The 21,115-nt window shown below is 42.3% G+C and overlaps 1 protein-coding gene across 5 annotated transcripts in view; it reads right to left on the bottom strand.

Moving 5' to 3' along the window:
• Positions 1-21,115, bottom strand: part of TBX15 (T-box transcription factor 15) — a 119,655-nt gene that overhangs the window by 65,378 nt on the left and 33,162 nt on the right. The window contains exon 1 of one of the 5 annotated variants that reach the window (XM_044378627.3): positions 10,139-10,679. The exons of the other annotated variants lie outside the window; for them this stretch is intronic. The gene's annotated coding sequence lies outside the window, so the exon portion shown is untranslated. Of the gene's footprint in view, positions 1-10,138; positions 10,680-21,115 lie in introns of those variants that run through there. 5 annotated transcript variants of the gene reach the window in all.

The raw sequence follows: 21,115 nt of genomic DNA, 5'->3' as shown, positions 1-21,115 counted from the left end.
AAAGTCAGACCACCTTGCTGTCATCCTCACTTACCTTCAGCAGTTGGCTAGGCCTATGAAAATCCATCCCACAAGACCTTCCCTTTTCCTTCCTTCTAGCCCTGACGTGTTCCCCTCTCAAACCCAGGCAGCATTGCTGGCAAGTCTCCCACAACGCTGCCAGTGCCCACAGGGAGCAAAGTGACATTTCTCTCCATCCTCCCCAGTTCCTCACCCTTCACTTCTGAAGACATTCAGGGTACTGCAGAACTGAACCAGGCTCCAAAATAACAGGAAAGTCTCTGCCCCATATCTAGTTTATCCACAATCACTAGTCCAATCACCATCTTCACACACACGCAAATATATATATATGTGTATATATATATATATATATATATATATATATATATATATACACATATATATATATGTATATATGTAGGTTTTACATGTCTAAGCATGCAATTTTAAACTTGGAGCTATTTAAACAGGGGCTAACTTTGGTCTCCTTCAACCATAGAAAAGTGGAACTACGTATCTAAGAAGAGAGCTGCTGCTAAGTGACAAATCTCCATCCTAGCCTGATTTTATATGCCTTTCCACTGCAGAGCCATTATATCATCATCCCACACTCAGCCAAACACAGTAATTCTGATCCCCTTAGACATGGATTCCCAATTCCCATTGCTTCTGTGATATGCCAAGAGCTCCTCACTTATCACAAGTATCTTAAACTTTTTGAAAACTTCTCAAAGCAAGAGTTTTAAAAAATAGTCTTGTCCTACCTTTGGGAGCAAAGTGGTATGAAATCTGCTTACCATAATGTGCTACAATTATGAAAAAGTTGGAAATCTTGGACATATGATTTCTCCAATGAGTATTTAGGAAGAGGGAGGGAAGGGAAAGATATCACTATGCTAAGTGATAACTTTTTAATGGTGGCCAAACTGGGGTTAGGATTGGAATGGGGACTGTGGCTGGAGAATTAGGAAACCAGAGACTCTACTTTTAACTCACTGTGTCATCTGAAATAAAATGGGAGCTCAAAGTGTAATATTAAATGGACTATTAGTCCATGTAATAATGAATCACTTGGACAAGTCACTTAACTATAATGGACCTATTTCCTTATCATGCATTTAGAAGGATTGAGCTGAAAACTTTTATAATCTCTTCTATCTCTAAGGACTTGAAGAGTATCAATGCATACTTTCTAATGCAACTTTCAGTGATAATCCAGGCAACCTCAATTAGAAGCATCAATTAAAACTGCTTGGGCAAGGCAAGTTAAATGAGGAAAAAGACGGGGGGCTCAGATTCACGTTATCATAGACATTAAAGAAATCAGTGGGTATTCTGTTTATAGTTTCAATCAAATCAATCAATAAGCACCTATCAGCATGTGGCCCTATATGAGGTCCATGTAGATAATTTGAAACAGAATCCCAGACCTTGAGAAGTTTCCCAGTTAGTGTTGATTAATTATGTGTTTATTGGGTGCTTACTATGTGCCCAGCATTGTGCCAGATCCTGGGAAATACCAAAGTACAGAATGAGGCTCTACCTAAAGGTATTTACAGGACGAATGGAAACTGAGCACGTTCACAAACAAAGACCAAGACAAATACTACCACACAGTTTTCCACACCATTACATACTGCCTTGTATGTCTCACAGGAATCCAGCAGAGAGGGATCTGAGAGGACTGAAACAGTCCTGGGGAACTCATGCATACTAGAAAAGAAGTGTACAAGACATGGAGGCATAGGCAGTATTTGCCCATGAAGAGGATTTTCAGACACAGTTATTTGTTTCCCTGGAAGTACTCTGTACTCCTAGATTCTCACTCTCTCACAAAATAGAGCCCAAGTGACTTTTATATGCAGAATACAGGCACCAGCCCACATTTTCAATAACATAAATCAAGCTACCCTATAATACCCTTAAAATAGGGTTAAGATCAACACCTTAGGCAAAAATAAAATTTAATCCTTTGTAAAATGCGTTTCTAAATCATAGTTATATAAAATATTTAGGCTAACCAGATCGTTTATTTCAGCTATGAATCAGAATGTATAATCAAGTTAACTAAGTCATGAATATAAGAAATGCAGAACAAGTTATTTCAATCAAATAGGGCCACCCATTCAGAAATACAAACAGTCCTTTGAATATCAGAAAACACCTCTGTGTTTTCAAGTTTTTTTATTCTTGGCAATTTGTGACTTCCTGCATTCAAAAAAATAATCGTTAGGAACTCATTTGAATGACCTGGAAAGCCTTCTTGGCTGTCAGATGTCTCTTGTGGACAGCATTTGAACAAGGGAAGTTTTAGCAAATCAGGAACATAAATGATAAAGTTATATATAACTAAGGAAGTTAAAGAAAACTTTGAGAACTTGCATGGATCCAGTTACAAGCCACTGGAGAACATCGTGTTACTCATATAGTCAAACCAACATATCTATTACCATCCCAAAAAAATCCCTGAACAAGAGATTCTAACCATCGGCTCATAGTGTCACTTGTTTTCTATCTCTGACCTATTTTGTGTTGATAAAATGGACACAGTAACACTAAGTTCCCTTGGAAGGTGAGTTTAGCTTACAGCCAAGTTCAATTCTCAATTCATGCAAAATAATAGCAATAAAAAAAAGTTTCTTAATTTACATTTTACACATTATTTAATATATCCTTCCATTTGATGAGGTACAAATGGCATATTTTTATGTCTATTATATAGATGAGGAAATTGGGACTAAGAAAATTAAAAACAACAACATGGCCTAGAAGGTAGCTCTTCTGCCTCCTGATCCAACGATCAGGTCTCTCCCAAGATCATATTAGGTTCAATCCTAGCCAAAACAGCCAGCAATTCTGTCATAACCCTCAACTATTGTAACCATCCTTACAAATGAAATGGCTTAATATGTTTGATCCTGGCCAAGTCACATAACTATTCTGGCCCTCATTTTCCTTAATCATTTTAGCACAGCACATGCACATTTAATTAGAGGTGCTATAAAGTCCCTTTTAAGTCTAATGTTTAGTGGATGGATTAGTAGTGCAGCTTAAAGACCACCAAGTCTAACAACAGCAACTCAACCATGATAAGTTGAGTTGGTTGCCATGCACAGAAAATGCCTAATATATGTGTATTTTGACTTAATATCAAAACCAGACACTGTTAAAACATATTTCACAGTCTTCCAGGCAATTTTCATCTCCATTTAACTAATAATTTTGAGGAATAATTCATTACTACAATGAACAGAGCACATTTACTCCTGGGGCTCTGCTACTCACCATGAGTGGGGTGTTAGAGAGTCACTTCATTTCACAGAGGCTCAGTTTCTGTATCTTTACTATTTCCTTATCTTATCTACTACTATTTCCTTATCTTTACTATTAGGGACTGGGGAAAGATATTTTCTTGCTTAGAAAATTACAGCTCTATGATAAAACAGAAATTAATGATTCTGTTGATAACAATGCTATGAACTTCCGACTTTATATAAACCCCAAAAAACTATCCCAACCAAAGTGTTAATGGAAAACATCTATTGAACACTTACTAAGTATCTGGTGCTCTGCTAAGTCTTTATATATATAAAATAATTTAATAAAAGAAATCTAAGAGTTATTATTATTATCTCCATTTTATATATTATTGACACCAAAATCCAGGTTACATCAGCTCCACCTCTTGAGGATTGAAGGCATGTGAGACTATATTTAATTCCACTTTTATTTCACCAAACATTTCTGCTTTGTATGGATCAGGTTATATAGTAATAGACCAAGACAGATAAAATAGGTTCTTGCTCTGAAGGATGTTATGATCTGATGGAAAGGACACACAAACTGTTAAAGAAGACTGGCTATGATAGGTGTTCCAACAGATATAGGAGGAAGGTATTAAGGAGCTTTGAAGAGCAAGCAAGTCAATGATTTGGGATCAAGAAGACTTCACAAGGTGACATTTGAGGATCGACTTGAAATATAAGTTCAATATGAGCACACAAAGAATTTATGGGGATGGAATTGAAGGTAGTAGGAATGGCATCAGTAAGGACTTGCCATTTTTAGAGCATTACAAGCACATTGATATGGCCAAAGCTTAAAATACATAAGGGAAGAGGGGAGGTGAGATAAGAGATAAAGTGGAAAGTCAGGTTCAACTCAAACTCAACTAAATGACTATTTATTTAACATTTACTACGTGCCAGTCACTCTTCTAGATCCTTGAGACATCAGGGGGAAGAAACCTCTGGCCACATGGAGTTTATATTCCAGGAGGAACTTGGGTGTCATAATACGGCGTTTAGACTTTGTTTTCTTTATACCAAAGTCTTTTTTAAGTGGAGGTGGTGATAGTTCTGTCTTCCCTTCTAAACTATGAATTCCACAAGCTGAATTTAATGTTTTGTCACATCTCCCATATGAATGATGTACAACAGCCTGGTTTCAGTGTGGGAGATGGGTCACAGAAGACTACTTTAGAGTCAGAAAAAAGATGCAGAATTTTCTGAAATTAGATGTACAGTGCCACTTCTATAAGCCTTGGCTTCAGCTATCACATTTCACTCCAAGGAAGAAAATAGTTTGAAACAAAGGAGAAAGACACAACCCAGATGATAATCAAACAATCATATTTTTTTCTACCAATAATTGGAACATGATTATACTGAGTGGTACTTCCTATCTGATAGGGGTGGGGCAGTCACTCCTTGGTCTATTTCCTAAGTCCTGAAGTCTCCAAAACCAAGACTTCCACAGCCATCTAAGGGCTCCCATCTGCACCAGCACAAACATCAGAAGCTTATAACCCAGGCAGCACTCTCTGTACTTGAACCCAGGCTCAAGTAAACTCCTATTTCTAGAGGATTTCTGCAGTGGAAATTAGTTCTGGGATGTCAGATTTTATCAGGTAGCTTATTAGCAAAATCTGGTGATGAAACTTTTCATAGAGTAATTCTAAATATGACAGAAGCAGAGCATTTGGCACTGACCTGAGTACGGACTGAGCCCAAATTTGATACCCAGTACAGAGCTTCAAGGGAATGAACTATAACCCAGGTTGGATTAAAGTAAAATTATGATGATAGCAAACACTCAAACAAGGCTGTTAGATGACTTTAGTGATGGAATGAAGTCTTTGAGCTCTCCATGCCCTCCAAGTTCTATTTGGGAAAAATGGGGAGGTAACCTGAAGCCTTCAATTCCTATGCCAGTAAGCCAATTAAGGAGACCAAAAGCACATATCCCTCAGCTGCCTAAAGCACTCTCCACCTGACAACCAGCATCTCTCTCAGTGATACACAGAACCAGAGGCAAGGACCCAAAGTCATCCCTGAGAACTCAGCCTTTTAAAGAGGCTTTGCAAAGAAGTGGCAACAGTAATTTTTATATCTATTTCTTGTTGATCAAACAAAGGCTCAATGTCATGAAAGGTTCTGCCTCTAATGCTCCAGCATACTTTGAAAAGAAGTTATGAGCACTACACTAGATATTCCATATACATTATCTCATGCAATTTTCATAGAAAACCCTATGAAGTAGGCACTACTGTTGCCATTTTACAAAGGAGGAAACTGAGGCTTGGTGAGACTGAGAGGCTTTCTCACATTATATAACTAGTCATAGAGGGATTTGAGTCCTCCTGACACTAGAGTTGATGCTCTTTCCACTATTCACTCTTTCCCCATTTTCAGAACAAGACCTGCAGAGCTGGGTGCTTCCCACACTGAACTTGGAAATGCAGAGCTAACGTTCAGGCTGTTCAGTCAGAAGATAGCTCTCAGGAAACTAAGACGTTGTCAGTTCTTTGGGGAGAGGAGAAAATTCAAGCCAAAGTCGGACAGGAATTTTGCTTTCTCAGTAGCCGGGCAGTTGTGTTGAAGAATATTTGAGATATCTTCACCAACTTAATATTATTTAATAAGTAAGCACAAGTACAAAACTCTTTGTTGTATTTTACTTCCTGTCCCCAGTCCCCCTTGTGTAATACATCCAAAGGTGACAGATAGGTCACTGAAAATCACTGTCAATGTCAAGTCACTCTTTCACTGTAGCCTAGACCATAAGCAAAACATTAGAAGGTACTCAGAAAATGTTTGGACTTTGAGAAATGTGTAATGACAGCACTGAAAGATAAGAAAAGGCAGCTGAGGTAGTTCCTATTTCCCTAGAATTTGGTTTATTTAGGCTTAACTCAGGTCACAGTTCACAGCCCAACAGTTTTTGATAGTCCTCAATGGATATCCATATTTGAGCAGAATTCATTTGATAACAACGTATGTGAAAGCACTTATAAACAGTAAAGTATCAAATTAATATATAAGATTACATACAAATGATGAAGTTAATCAGGAAGACCAAGAAAAAATAAAGACAAATATGGGTCTTGGGTTTCCTGGAACAGTTCTAATTCCAAATATTTTATTTCATTCTCCCTATAAAATTAAAATTTTTGAGATTGACTTTTGGTTCAGATTTTTGGTTTCCTGATGGAAAGCACAGAAAATGCATAAATAGAATAATAAAAAATTGGTCACAAGCCACATGGCAATATTCTATCTAAATACCTCTTACACCAGGGGTCCTCCAAAAGTTGATCCTAATTGACTGGGTGGTCTTCAATATTTACCAGTCAATTTTGAGCCAGCAGCTGTCAACACAGGCCCCTCCTTGAGGCTCTTGGCATATTTTCTGGGTGAAGTGACACATTAGTTCATCCCCAAGCCAGTGCTTGTTTGCTCTTTGCAACCACAACTACTTCTAACCTACCACCACCACCCTGGCCACTGCCACAGCACCATCAGTCATCTGCCATTGTGGTCCTTAATTTCCATGAAGTGAGAAGGAGCCTTTCTCCTATAGGCCCTAGAAAAACTTGCCTTATACCTTGTTAGGATATTCTCACTGAGCACCAATTAATAAACAAATTCATGCTAATACAATAAAGGGGAAGAAGTAAACAGCCAATTTTCAAGCAATAAGTATAATTTAACTTCCAGAGACAGTGCCCTTGGAGATGGTGATCCCAAACATGTAAGTAGGATAGACATTTGAGTACAACCAGGAACATGAAATTGCCTTCAAATTATACACAAGAGACCACCAGCTACACTAAGTTTAAAACCCAACATATCATGCCAAACATAGAGAACCATCCTGTTTAAGGACTATAAGAAAGCTACATGGCTGGCAACTACGTAACAACCTCCCCAATAATCTTCTAAATCCATCCATTTGATAAATCATTTATTTATTCAGCAAAGAATTATTGATTAACTCACCTGGACCTAGCCATATGCTAGGTACTACAAGGGGCACAACATTGAATAAAAAATTATCTATGTTCTCAGGAACTTACAAAATCACTTAGGAGACAGGATAGGTCAATAAATAATGTAATAAAAAGAGAAAAGTCAAAATCCAACATGGCACATAGCACGCTGGGGATTGGAATCTGGAATTCAAAAGACCAAGTTCTAAAGTTCACCTCTTCCTTTCCAACTGTCTAGTCTTGAACAAGTCACTTAACCTCTTGAAGCCTTAGTTTTACCATTTCTAAAATTAGGATATCATTAGTACCTACTGTGTGAATCATTAACCAGCATGTATGTATGTTTATGTGAATATCTTATCAATAGTAAAATGATAAAAGGGATAGATAAATGCTAATTTTCATGTACTATGCTCTAAGAGAAATATCAATATAATGCTATGGGAGTTTAGAGATGAGAAGAATCTCTTCCAGCCCAGTGGTCTTTTCTGGGCCAAATGAAGAGATGTCTGCAAGATAAAAAGGCAGAAATGGGGGGAAGGAGGAGAAAGATCTTCCAGGGAAGGGGAACTTTATGGTAGAGGCATGGCAGTAGCCTATCAGACAGGTTTAGAGAACAGCAAGTAATCAGAACACATCTCCATTAGTCCTCTTATCTCCTCAGCACTTGGGACAGTACCTGGCACCTACCACGCACTCAATAAAATGTTGATTTTGTTCAATAAGTGAATGAATGAAATGCTGTATGCTTTGCAAGGCAAGAGAAGAGATGTGACCAAACAGCTGGGAAGTGTAGACTGAAGCCAGGCGAAGAATCTTGAACGCTATTCATCTTCTGATCTTCTTCCAGAGACCAAGATACTTCTGGTAATGAGGTATCTTCATTGAATGCCATGTTCCCAGTGAAATCCCAACAGGGTCACCTCCACATATAACCTAAACTGTTGGAATCCCACCCACTTTTCCTTCCATGACTGTGAGTTGTGTTAAGCTGACTGGCAAGGTTTGACCTGAAGTTTTTCATAGGCTTCAAATGAGTTCAGTGAATTCAGTCACTTCTGTGAGTAGTGCTCTCAGCCAAGCATCTGGAAAATTCTCAGATACTAACTCTCCTCCCACAGCAACTCAAGAAGGGAAGGTGACAGTGGTCATGAGGATAAAAATGGGGAAAAGAGTAAGGCCTTCAAGTGCTAAAGCTAGTGATGCTGAGAGAGAAGTAGGGTGGAACACAAGCCCTCTCCTTCAGAAACAGAGTGACTCCTGCCTTTAGGAACAGAGTGAATTCTGCCCCCTCCACACCCCCATTCAGCTAGGGTCTGTGCTGTCTACTGTAAAGCAGGGTTCCCAGAGATGCAGCCAGGAAGGGGATAAAGCACAGTCCTTCTTTATAATCACACAGACCCAGATGTATAACTTTGAGCAAGCGACTTAACCTTTCTAGGCCAATTTCCTCATCTAAAATACAGATGCCAATAACTCTCAGTAAAGCCCCTGGTACACAGCAGGAGTATATTAAATGTTAGTTCCTTCCATTATTTTGGAAAGGGGAGTGACCACAAGGTTTAGATCTTTTCCCAATCACTTCCCTGTCCATATCTGAAAGAGAGAAAGGTTTGTATTCTTTCAAATAGAGAAAAGGAAATCCTAATAAAGAAAATGTAAAATGTAGAACAGGAAAAGATCACATGGTGAGAAAATAATTCAGGGCCTGGAGCAGAAACCATCAAAACTGAATGGTGTTAGAAGAAATGGTAGAAAGTCAGAAGGGAGGAAACCAAAGAAGTAGTGAAAATGTCAGCTAAGAAAGCCTCCTTTTGTGAGGGTCTGCCTACGTGATGCTCCCCTGGTCAACAATGGCTGCCACACTATTGAGAAGGAAAATCACTAGAATCTGAAAGAAGAGACCATAGGGAATACCAATGGGCAAAGATGTATGTTGGAATTTCAGTAAGGAAATGGGGCTGGGGAAGCAAAGTTAAACCTTGACTTTGGTCAACCTTGGCTAGAGAAGCAGTCCAAGGGCACTGTTCCACAAGAAGGAGGGACACAGGAAAGAGTCGGGAGGCCATGGCATCCCCTGACTCTAAATTGACACCCTTATCAAGAGCACTCACCCTCTGTCTCAGGCCAAGGAAAATACACACTGAGGAGGCAGGAAAGATCTAGAGCTTAAAGGAGTCTCCCAGGGAGCATGGGATGAGGTAGGAGAGCTGTGCACTATAACCCTAAAGCTGAGACTTAGCCAAGGTGTCCTGCCCAGTGCCACCCACCCAGAATTACCAGAGAGAAGCAAAGGACTCAGGTCTTGCTCTGAAGCTTGAACTCATCCACTGTGCCACAATTCAGTCAGTAATCCTGAAGCCCAATGCTTTGACAAGGGAAAAAAATCCACTTTTGAGGTCTGGGGCAAGTGCTGAGAGCGAAACAAGCACCCTGGATTAATCATATTCATGGCAGTGTCTTTATATTTACAATTCACCAACCCCAGCTAGAGACACTTACCAAACTTGGAATCCCATCCTCACATCCCAAGTCCCCAGAACCCTCCAGGAAAAGCCCCACTTCTGTCTTTTCCGATCTTCTTTCTTCCCTCTAAAGCTCTCCCCAGAAGAGAATGAGTTGTCAAAGGATGCTCACCCTAGGGCAGATTTTTGGTGATGGCCAAGAACAGGGTTGGGCAAGGTAAGGGATTGCCTAACACGGTCTTCTGCGTAGAGAATGATTTGGGAACCCCAAAGTCAACATGTTATTCCTAACTCCATTCCTGCCTCCTTGAGGAATCCTGCCCAGATCACTTAACTCCACCCATTCCTCTGCCAACACCTTGGCTACAGCATGCCTCTGTTTTCCCCCAGGCCTACCTACCTTGGTCAGAATGACTCTTGAATAGACAGTGTCCTCCAAATGTGTCAGCAATTCAGACACCAACAGCTTCTAAAATAGCTGGTGTGTTATTGCTGGGTGACTGTTGCTCTCCGAAGGAGTGGTGGTGTCACTGAGGCAGCAGGATTTCCTTGCCAAAGTTGCTCCTACCCTCCTCCGCATAAGGCTCTGCACTGACTCTCCCTGTCCCGGCCCAGGAAGACTTCAAGCCCAGGGGCCATGGCATTTAAGCACTGTCAGAGTTCCCACTTCAGTCCCCGTGGTGGTGCCAGCTCAGCATCTGTCATGATGACCCAGCCTGAACTGTATTTAGAAGCTTCGGACATGGCACCGTGTCCCGGCCCATCTCAGAGTGACAGGAGATTTCCTGAGCACCTGGGCTTGTGATTCCCTCCAGGGAATGGGGGTCAAAAGGACTTTCCGAATGGTCTGTTTCCTTCTCAGGAGGGTACCCATCTGTAGGGGGCCTCTCTCAGAGACAGTCTCCATCAATGCTATCACATCATGCTATTTTAAAAATTCAGACTTTTTATAAATCTTATAAGACATATTAGAGGAAAGAGAGAATAATGGGGAAATCTATCAGAAAATGGGTTTAGTGGTCTGTCCATGGACTATTCTTACAAACATAAATTTCTCTAGAATTATATCCTGGGAGTGCACAGAATCTATCAGATATTGCCAGTGAACAGGGAAAGCCTGCCTAGGACTCTTAACTTCTTTGGGGACCTTCCATAATAATTCACTGTATCTTCTTGGCAGCCTTTATGCCCATCCTGAAAGTAGCCTACTGGAGTCCAAAAAAAAAAAAAAAGAATTGTAAATTATTCCCGGTTACTGGTAAAAAAAAAAAAAAACAAACAAAAAACCCACACCTTTTTAATTTACACTTTAATGTAGTCTCCACCCAGAGAGGCAGACTGATAATTTTGTAACGTTAATTGGGTGGGCTGTCAGTTTTGAAGGTTCCTGCACATGGAGTGGGTCTAGTTCTCAATTCTGCTAGAGCATGGGAGAAAGAAAGGCTTTTTCCCCATTGACCCTCAACTCTCTGCACCAGTGTCCCTGACCAGAGTCCCATGGAGATACCCTGTCATTTAAAAGGCATCAGTGTTTGGCCTCTCCCCATTTCTGGGCAAGGACCCAACACTCAGAGAATGTGGTTTTAGGATCATGGCATCTAATCCATTCAAGGATTATTTTCCCCCCTACTGCTCAGATGGGTGTGTTAATCATCACCTCCCTTTGTTCTGTAATAAATTCAGCCCTGGCTAATTCCAAGACTCTATGCATCACTGGAGTTTAAAGATGGCGTTTTGACAGGTCAGATATTTAGAATCAATAGACCACCAACCGGCCAAAAATCTTAAGTAGTTTTAGGAACATGTGGAAGTAATTTTTTCCCAGAATTCACAAGTCTGAAGGATGAGATCTTATTGATGGCGTGTGGGCTGTTGTATATACTATTACTTTTATATACCATATTCTATGTGTAATCAAAATTGATTTAACAGTGAAGGCAGATTTTCTTTATTATACCAAATATCACATGTGTTATCAGATAGAAATTACAATGGAGTACACACTACACAGCATCTTTAAAAGAACCAATAAAAAAGTAAGATAAAATTATAAGTGAATGTGGGGGCACCTGGCTGGCTCAGTCAGTGGAGCATGTAACTCTTGATCTCAGGGTCGTGAGTTCAAGCCCCACATTGAGCGTAGAGCTTACTTAAAAAAAAAAAAAAATATATATATATATATATATATATATATATGAATGTGCAATGACTATAGATGTAAAATACAAATGTTATAGGCTACAGAACTTCACATAAATCAGAATGTTTTATGTGACACTAGCCGTATGCCTACCTTTTAATTATAACCATCTCAATTGCATGCAGTGAATCTTTTTGTAAAGGAAAAATTGTTTCATAAAATGTTAATTTCTAATTTTTCGATGAAGAGGTTATTAACCTAATGTCAGTGGATGGGCTTTGGGGGTTTATATGACCTAAAGTCATAAGTTAAATTTGTAAGAGCTTGCATTTCTCTGGGAAGAGAATGTATGGTATTTATGGGATTCTCAAAGCAATCCATGACTTTAAAAGGATGAGGACCACTGGTTTGAGAGGCATTCTCCAAGTGGGGAAAATGTCCAATCTCTCAGTTCTTCTGCTGCAATGTAAAGCATTTCCCCTTCACCAGCTATTTTCAACAGGAGAAATATTCGAAATACGACACAGAATACTAGCGGTGCATCTTCACAAAAACACGTTCTTTGTCTCCCTTACAAAGACAAGGTGGTGGTGTTTCTCGGCGAGTGTTAAACTTTCTCTGTATGGTTCCTTATTTCTCATTTATCTGTATTTTAACCACATATACATGTATGTATAAATTTTTTTAAAAAATCATTTGGGGAGGTAGGGGGAATTAAAAATTATCATTAAGTGAATGAAAATGGGGCTTTTTCCTCAGCCTTGCTGGTTTTACTCATTCGTACTCCCTCGCTCTCCTTCCCCTGCCTCTCAGAAAATCCTTAGTTGTCTGGGAAACAAATTGAGGGCTTCATAGAGGAGGGGGGTGGGGGAATGGGATAGACTGGTGATGGGTAGTAAGGAGGGCACGTATTGCATGGTGCACTGGGTGTTATACGCAAGTAATGAATCACGGAACTTTACATCAAAAACTAGGGATGTACTGTATGGTGTGACTAACATAATATAATAAAAAATATTATTTAAAAAAAAAAGAAAGAAAGAAAAGAAAATCCTCAGTTGGCAAAGGAAGCCCAGGCTCACTAGGCCGTTTCTCCTTCTGTGTGCCAAAACCACAGTAAGTTTGCTACTGTGGGACACAGAGGCTGGCCCCCTCACCAGGGATGGGCTCCAGGTCAGTGGTTCCCATACCTCAGAAGAAACCCTCCTCCCAAACCCCCACCCCCCAACCCCACCCTGTGTCCTCTAGGGCAGTGCCTGCAAGAGGCAGCTCCTCAGGGAAGGCTGGGCACAGCGAGTAGGTGACATTGCCCGCTTGCAGGCCTGCCAAGGCTTTCCTAAAGGCCACGGCAACCGAGCCTGCCCACGAGAACATTTTGGTGAGCTCAGTTTGTTTGCTACTGAGAACCTCCTTGCCCTCACTGTCTATTTTTACCATGTTATGACGCGGAAGACTCTGCTGTCACAAAAGTGAATGATAAATAGACTAAACTCTCCATTATCTATCATTCTGTGGTGAAAGGAACCCTGGATTCAGAACCAGAAGGCAGAAGTTTGAGCCCTGGTTCTGACCTTGAGGAAGCCATTGCATCCCGCTGAGTGTCAGCAGAGGCATCTGTAGAAAGCGGATAAGGAATCCCACTGCTTACCCCGCTTGATGAGTCCTCAGCAGGGTGAAATCATGCAGATGAAAGCACTTTATCAACTGCAGTGTGCCTTCGAAATATAAGTCATCAGCACTGCACTTCATCATTTAACCCGTGGAGATTTCTCCCTGTGCTGAAAACACTGTGCTAAACCCACACTTATGTGTCCACGCCCATTAAAGATAGGAAACTGAGGCTCAGAAGCAAAGTGGTGACATGAGAAGGTCTGCTGGTGGGGAGCCTGCACCCTCCTCGCACTCCCCCACGCCTCCCCCACATTGTGCACTTGACTTACTCTCGCTGAGCAACTACTACCTCGCTTTAAAAGGGGCTTCATGAGGGCCGCCTGGGTGGCTCAGTCGTTAAGCGTCTGCCTTCGGGTCAGGTCATGATCCCAGGGCCCTGGGATCGAGCCCCGTGTCAGTCTCCCTGCTCAGCGGAGAGCCTGTTTCTCCCGCTCCCTCTGCCTGCCGCTCTGCCTACTTGCGCTGTCTATTGCTCTGTCAAATAAATAAATAAATAAATAAATAAAATGGACTTGTTGAGAATCCTTAGCTCCTTGAGGCAAAGATCTAGACAAAATGCCTTCCCCAGTATCTCATTCCATGACCTATGATTCTGCTAGATCTGAGCAAGGTCTCAGGGTACCTAATGGTGGGGTGGGGACTAGTGCCCAGGTCTGCTGACCAATGGATCCCATCATAGCATTGCTGCCATGGGCCCTGAGCTACAACACCTGGCCATTGCCCCAGTGATGACCCTGAAGCACGACAAGATCCTAAACTATAAAGGAGAAATCATAGTAGACTTAGGGGCTCTCCATGCTATGTGTGCATTTTACTATATTCTGAGTCTCTGTTAATCAAAGTATGTACCATCTCCTCACTGATCAAGAAAAATCGCCCAGCCCCTAACGGGGCAGGCAGGTAGTTGTCTTTAAATGACCAGATTACATTATATACTCCAGGAGATCTGTTCTATCACAAACCCCTTTATATGGAGATCACTAAGCTGTAGCACAGTCATTATAGCCAATTGCTTTGTTATCGGTGACGGGAGGCTTTGTTCATTCCAATGGCAACACATTTTTTGCATAGGCCCATGGAATTTGCAGACCTGCAGCAGAACTGGCCTTCTGCTCCCTTAGTGTGAAATGAAGGCCAGTCCCAGGGAAACGTCGTTTTCCACAAAATTACTCAGCTTCTCCAGGCTCTCACATTCCTGTCTCTCTTCTCTCTGGACTTCAGTGTAGCTCTTCTCTCAAAGCATACCTCACTTCTCCGCCCCACTGAGTCGCTATTGTGGCAGCACTCAACAGCGTTTACAAACTCTGCAAGGAGATGCCTAATGAAGGATGCTGCTGTTGATTCTCATGCCTCAAAAGAACTTTCTGGAGCACGCTGCTTGTTGCCAGAGAGGAAGTGACATCTCTCTCCTCCAGAAAGACCTTACTGTGGTTTGAGTTGGGATTACACATCTGGATTCAGTTTTCACACAACTATTTATCTGTGGAGATGGGAGTTCTGCTAACTCAGCCTTCAGAAGAAAGAATGTGACATGCTTCTTGTCATGGCCCTAAACTAAACTACCTGTGAAAGACTTCCTTCTTGTCATTATTTGTAATTTAATTATGAACCACTGTGATCCATGATAAAATACACCCCCTTAAGCAAGGAGGGAAAATGAGTTTCAACACATACGTCAACTCTGGTCATTTGAAGGGGGCAGTCAGGAGCACAAAACTGAGGAGCATGAGGCCCAATCCAAGCTCAAAGGAAAGAGCACTAGATGGATCAGCGATGTCTGCCAAGGGCACGGAAGTAGGGGATAGCAGCCTAGGTGTGACATATTCACTATTTTATTCATTCCAAGGCTTCTACTAAAATTTAGCTATCACACACGAATCAGCACACTGTCCCTCTTACCTGCTTAATGGGAATAAAGGCTATCGTGCTATTGTTCACATTTTGTGCCATTCTTTCCAAGTGGACCAGGTTTTCTGGAGGCAGCAGATAGGGCACTAATCTCTCTCCTCTAGCAATAAGGTCATCATGTTAGCAAACTTCCTCTGCTCTGACACAGTTGTGGTTTTAATGGAGAACTAATGTCTTCATCAGTATCTGTGCTATTTCACACTTCATTTCCTTCCCCAACTCTTGGATGAAAACCATCCGGTCCTGGTGATTTACTTTGTGGGAGTTTCTTTCAAGTTAGTTTCCTTCTCTAGGGATGCCATGCAAGCATTTTCAGGGCTCCAGCTGGGGAGCACCCAGCCTTGAAACATCAGTGTGTGATCAAGTCATTCAAGAAAGCCAAAGGCCTTGGCAGGCACGTAGCAGTGAGGTCCTTAGCCTCGGCCTTTGAGGCTGAAGGTAACAGAAGCAGCTGCTACTTTTTCGGCCTCTTGGGCAGCACTGGTTCATGAGGTGGTCTAGATTGCCAGGACCCTGAGCTCTAGGAGCACATGGAAGGAAAAACGCAGATGCTCTGAAACTGAAACAGTTCAGGTCTCTCCATATCTCTCCGTGAACTTCACAAAATCTCCAAACAACTTCAAAGCAAAAATTATCTTAAACTTCTTTTCTATGCCCTATGGTTGTAGCAAGCCCCCAGCCCAGATTCTCTAAGACAGTCCTAATTTCAAATATTCCATCCTATGGCTCTTGAAATACCTTTGCATTTAAAATATACAGATAGGAGATAACAACCCAAATTCTGGCTTGAAAAACCATCCCTTAGCATTAAGTACACAATAAAATACTTAACTTTTAATCCGGCACATTCTGGCCAGATGGCACAACTGGCAGCAGTGGGTAGGGAGGATGAAGGAAAAAGTGGCACAACTTCAAAAAAAACACTTTAAAGGACTGCTCTCCCAGGACAGAAACAGAAAGTACCCTCAGCTATAGCAGTCACACAGCCTTGGGGTCTGGTGAAGGACAGATGCCTCTGCGGCTTCGTCAGGCAAGCCCACACCTGACTTCTTCTCCACCGGGAGGCAACAAAAAAGGATTGAGGATGAAGGACCCAAGACAAAGCCGCCCAATGCAGAGCCAAGACGCATTCGCATGAAGGGAACCTCTCGCTGCATGCATCCCTGGGGCAGAAGTTTACATGATATGGGCTCGTTTGGGGCCTTAAACAGAGTTTAAGGAGGCCAGAGCTGTGTCGGACCATTGAAGAAGCTGCCAATTGTCACAGAAGATACGTGAGTGCCTTCCCTCAGAGCAAACTTCGCTTACAGCTCCAGGCCTGAGGCCTTCCCAGAGAAGCCTGCTTAAGTGGCACGGGCTTGAGATACACGGCCTCTGCTGTGGTTTTGCTGCTATTGTTTTGTTTTTTTAAAAGAGTATCTGATACTCATATCTTGATAACTATGAGCCTGCCCTTCACCCTCCGACAGGTAAGCTTTAATCAGAGTACCACACACAGTTCAAACACTATTTATTACCGAGAAGAGTAAGAAAGAATAGCTTCAATTTCTCAACGCTTGCTGGTATGAAAGCACGGTGTGCTCCATATTTCTCACTGGAGGACCAGGCGGTCATCCTCAACATCAGCATGTGTGACCTTGGGTCTTTGCCAGGGAGGCAGTCAAAACAGGAAGGCCCAGCGTGTCACAGGGGCACTCCAAATGAACGCGAGCGTTTATGCCACCCAAAAAAGTAGCGTCCGTGAGCAATGTTCGTACTACAACTAATGGAAATTTTTTAAGAACAGATAGAATCATTACACCGTTCAGATGTCATTTAGCTATATACAATAAGAATGGAATATTCCAGAAAACAAAAGACTAGGGGAAAAAACTACATCCATAATGTGATAAAATGCATAGTTTGGAATAAATTTCCTTGACAGAAGAAAAATGAATCTCCTACCCAGAGATTACAAATGTCCAAATTCCAGCTGTCAGAGGATAACAAAATCATGGGGAGGGCGTTTATGTCTCCACTGTAGGAGATACTGTCCCTGCTTGGCTTGGTATTCGACGTTCTTCGTAGAGCCCTACATTGACTTTGGTGGAGTTCCACATACAGTCAGCTGCTCACATGCAGTCCCCCAGAATAAGAATCAGGGACGTCTCTCTGCTAAGGAATAGGAGTAACCTGGACCACCCCTCCTTCTCCCAGCTGGAGAAAGGCCACTGGAGGGGTTTTGAGAAACAATAATACCAGTCATTGGCTCCGAGCCTGGGGCAGGAGGTCTATGGAATCCCAGGCCCTGGTCCTCCCCCTTTGGCTGGCAGGGTCTCCAAGCGGCTCTTGAGCTCTCCTTGGCAGTCATCAAAGTTCACCTGCTGCAACCACAGGTGCCATTCTCTGCTCCTCCTCATGGCTTTGGTTGCAACACCCCATTGTTCCTGACCCTGGGGGGGAGGAGGGGAGTCCTGAAGGTCACCATTGGCCTGGGCCAAAACTGCTTCCTGCTCCCATCCCTGCCAATTTGCACCACACACTCCAAAGGTTACCAGCTTGATGTCAATGCTTCCTATCCCTACATGGGACTTGCTGCTTCTCCAGACCTACAGCCCCTACTGGGGCCATCCCTGCTGCACGTGGGAGAGGGCCCTGACCCCAGTAGTGTCAGAAATCTGAATGGGACTCTCAAGCAGTGCCTTCAGCACCTAAGAATGTAGGGCTGCGGTGGCAGATGATGTAAGTGGACTACAAAGAGCAGAGTTTCTCTGTGCTTAAAACCAACCAGGTCTTCAGGCTGAAACCAAGATTCTCAATTCTCAGATGGGCCCTTACCGAGAGGCAACATTGTTCAACACTCTCTTTTTAAAGGCCTTGTTACAATCCTGGAGCCAACCAGCAGTGCCAGGGGTTGAACCCCTCTGTCTCCCTGGCAGCCTGCCCTAACACAGTCCTGAACACCTACAAATGTCCAGACTGGGTGCCTGCACGAAGTACGACTGAACCTCCCAGCTGGGCTAGCCATAGGACACGCCATAGATAGAATCATAGTTACTGTTTGGCTCTGGGAAGGCTGACAAAGACTTTTTTCTTGCCCAAGAACCTGCCCTAGAGCCCTCAAAAAACAGAAATCAAGGACATCTTTTACCTGAAATTCTGCTGTCTCAGAACACCAAGCACAGGACACCACCAGGAAAAGGCTCTTAGCGCTTTAAGCAATGGCACATCCCCCAGCTTAGATCCATCCTCAGCTCAGGCATCTTAGAGCAGTAGAGACACAGAGAAAGCAGCCCCAAAAGGACGTTGGAAGAAAGGGAGGAATTTCATTTTTTTTTAAGTATATAGACCCAGTCCTGACATTTTTCCACATTGCTCAAGACTGATTTCCAGCCTGTTCTCTTTAAGACTGAGAGTGTTTGCGTGAAGACTTAATTTTTGTGACAAAATTCATCAAGGCCACTGCTTCTAATTATAAAACACATTTTAAAATGCAGTTTCATTATTTCACGGTTCACACAATAAGACTTCAGATGGAAATGGAAGATGCATGAGAAAAGCCGTGTGCCCGTAATATGTATGATGTTACACATATGGGAATTGTCTGAAACTCATGTCTTCCTAACTCAGCACTAATATTTTACACAAAAGGCTGTTTCAAGTTTTTCTTTCTTTTTTTCTTTTCAGTTTATTGGCCTTCATGCTCAAGTAAGTCCACAATTCTCTTCATGAAATTTTTTCAATAAAAATTGGTGAATATTTTCTTGCCCCCTACAAAGGTAGACATTATTTCAGCAAATTTGAATTCATTCTTTTTTTTATAAGATTTTATTTATTTATTTATTTGACAGAGAGAGAGAGACAGCCAGTGAGAGAGGGAACGCAGGCAGGGGGAGTGGGAGAGGAGGAAGCAGGCTCCCAGCGGAGGAGCCTGATGTGGGGCTCAGTCCCAGGACTCTGGGATCACGCCCTGAGCCGAAGGCAGACGCTTAACAACTGAGCCACCCAGGCGCCCCAGATTTGAATTCACTCTAAGTAAACACTCTAAAAGTAAAACGGCCAACGAGTGGTCTGTATTTGGAGTGGGAGTGGCCCTGACATGAACACTGCAGGCTGTCTATTAAGGCTTAGCCCACCTTTCCAAGTCTCATAACCAGGAAGCCCAAACAAAGCCCAATGTCCTGTCCCTCAAGAGTTCTCACATGACAGCCAGGTGATGACTGCGGGGAATACTATCTTCATGTGGACACTTGGAAAAGCCTCAGTGTGATCAGCTACTTTCTAGTAGACCGTCAAAGCCTTCTTTTTCTCCAAGCTGCAATCGAATCAAACTGTAATTTGAAGACTAAATGTCATAAACGGACAAAGTCAGATGAACCTTTGGGGACCAAGAATTTCCCCTACTTGGCTTGCCAAAGCCAGGATCAAAGGAAGCTTGGAGTGGGTGCAATATCACAGCCCTGGAACAGAGGTCAGGTATTTGGCCTTTTCCCAGCTTCCAATGATATTGAATACAACAGATAAATTAAGATCAAGGCACACGGCAGTTCTAAAAGCACCAGCCTGTCCCCAGGAGATCCCAGGGGAGAGCCATCATCCACTGCAGGCCAGATCTTGTCGTCACTTGGAGGAATGCCTGTTAACATGGAGATGGATTACATACGACAATGTCTAATCAAAAGCCCTACAACATGATCACAGAAGGGGGCGAACTCATCCAGAGCATTCACTTGGCCAAGGAAGGGATCCTAATGCAGCACAGGACAAAGCTGACGAAAGTCCCTATGCTCCAGCTCCTGATTAAGCATATGTGTGGAGAGGTGATTACCCAAAATAGCAAGAGAGCTCAAGTGCTTACGGGAAAATCTGGCCCTTTAACTTAAGGCAAGCATGGCCTACCAGCAAATCTCAAAGACAGGAAATATTTCTGGGCTTCATAACTCAAGCCGATATTCATTACAGGTTGGGGGATTTCCTTAATCCAACTGCTGGTTTCCAAAGTTGATGCCCATGGGCATCCCAGCTGTGAGCACTACATGATTTGATAGTTCCTTACTCAGTAGAGCCTTGGAGTTCTACCAGAACCTACCCCTACCATTTAGAGGGCAGAATCCCAAGCTGGAAGAATTTTAAGATAGCAAACTTCAAGTTTCACTGGGCCCAAGAGTAAGGCCCAAGAAGGGAGCATAAAGAATGTAAACCATCTCTCCAGGACCCATCTTCAGGGGCAGCAGAGAAGTCACCTACATGCCTTCATCTTAGGATTGCCACGAAGGCCTCTCTTGTTTTAAGTTTGCCTATAGTTCAACACTGAAGATCATCGAGGTCATACTTTTATTTTTATTTAAAAGAGACTTTTCAATAAATAGGAGCCCCTTTCTTTTAAAAGGCCATCTGTTTTTTAAATAAGGAACAATGGGGTAAAAAAAAAAAGTTTAGGAAAAGTGAGGTCTGGAACTGCTATCGTGATTTTGCTTCTACAAGGGAAAGTCTAGAGCCACTCCAGGGCCACAAGGTTAAGCTAACACACACAAAAAAAGCTTTAAATTTATACAACTCAAAAAATCTCATCACTGTATCTCCTATGTCACACATCCCAAAGCAGCTGCATGCAGTTCTTTCAGAAAAACAATCAATCAGTGAATAACTCCTATGCACACACAATGGGAGATGCCAATC

This window comes from Ursus arctos, unplaced genomic scaffold (assembly GCF_023065955.2).
Source record: "Ursus arctos isolate Adak ecotype North America unplaced genomic scaffold, UrsArc2.0 scaffold_12, whole genome shotgun sequence".
NCBI classification, from domain to species: domain Eukaryota; kingdom Metazoa; phylum Chordata; class Mammalia; order Carnivora; family Ursidae; genus Ursus; species Ursus arctos.
Note: the sequence above shows the minus strand (reverse complement) of the source record. Positions and strands in the feature narration are given on the sequence as shown.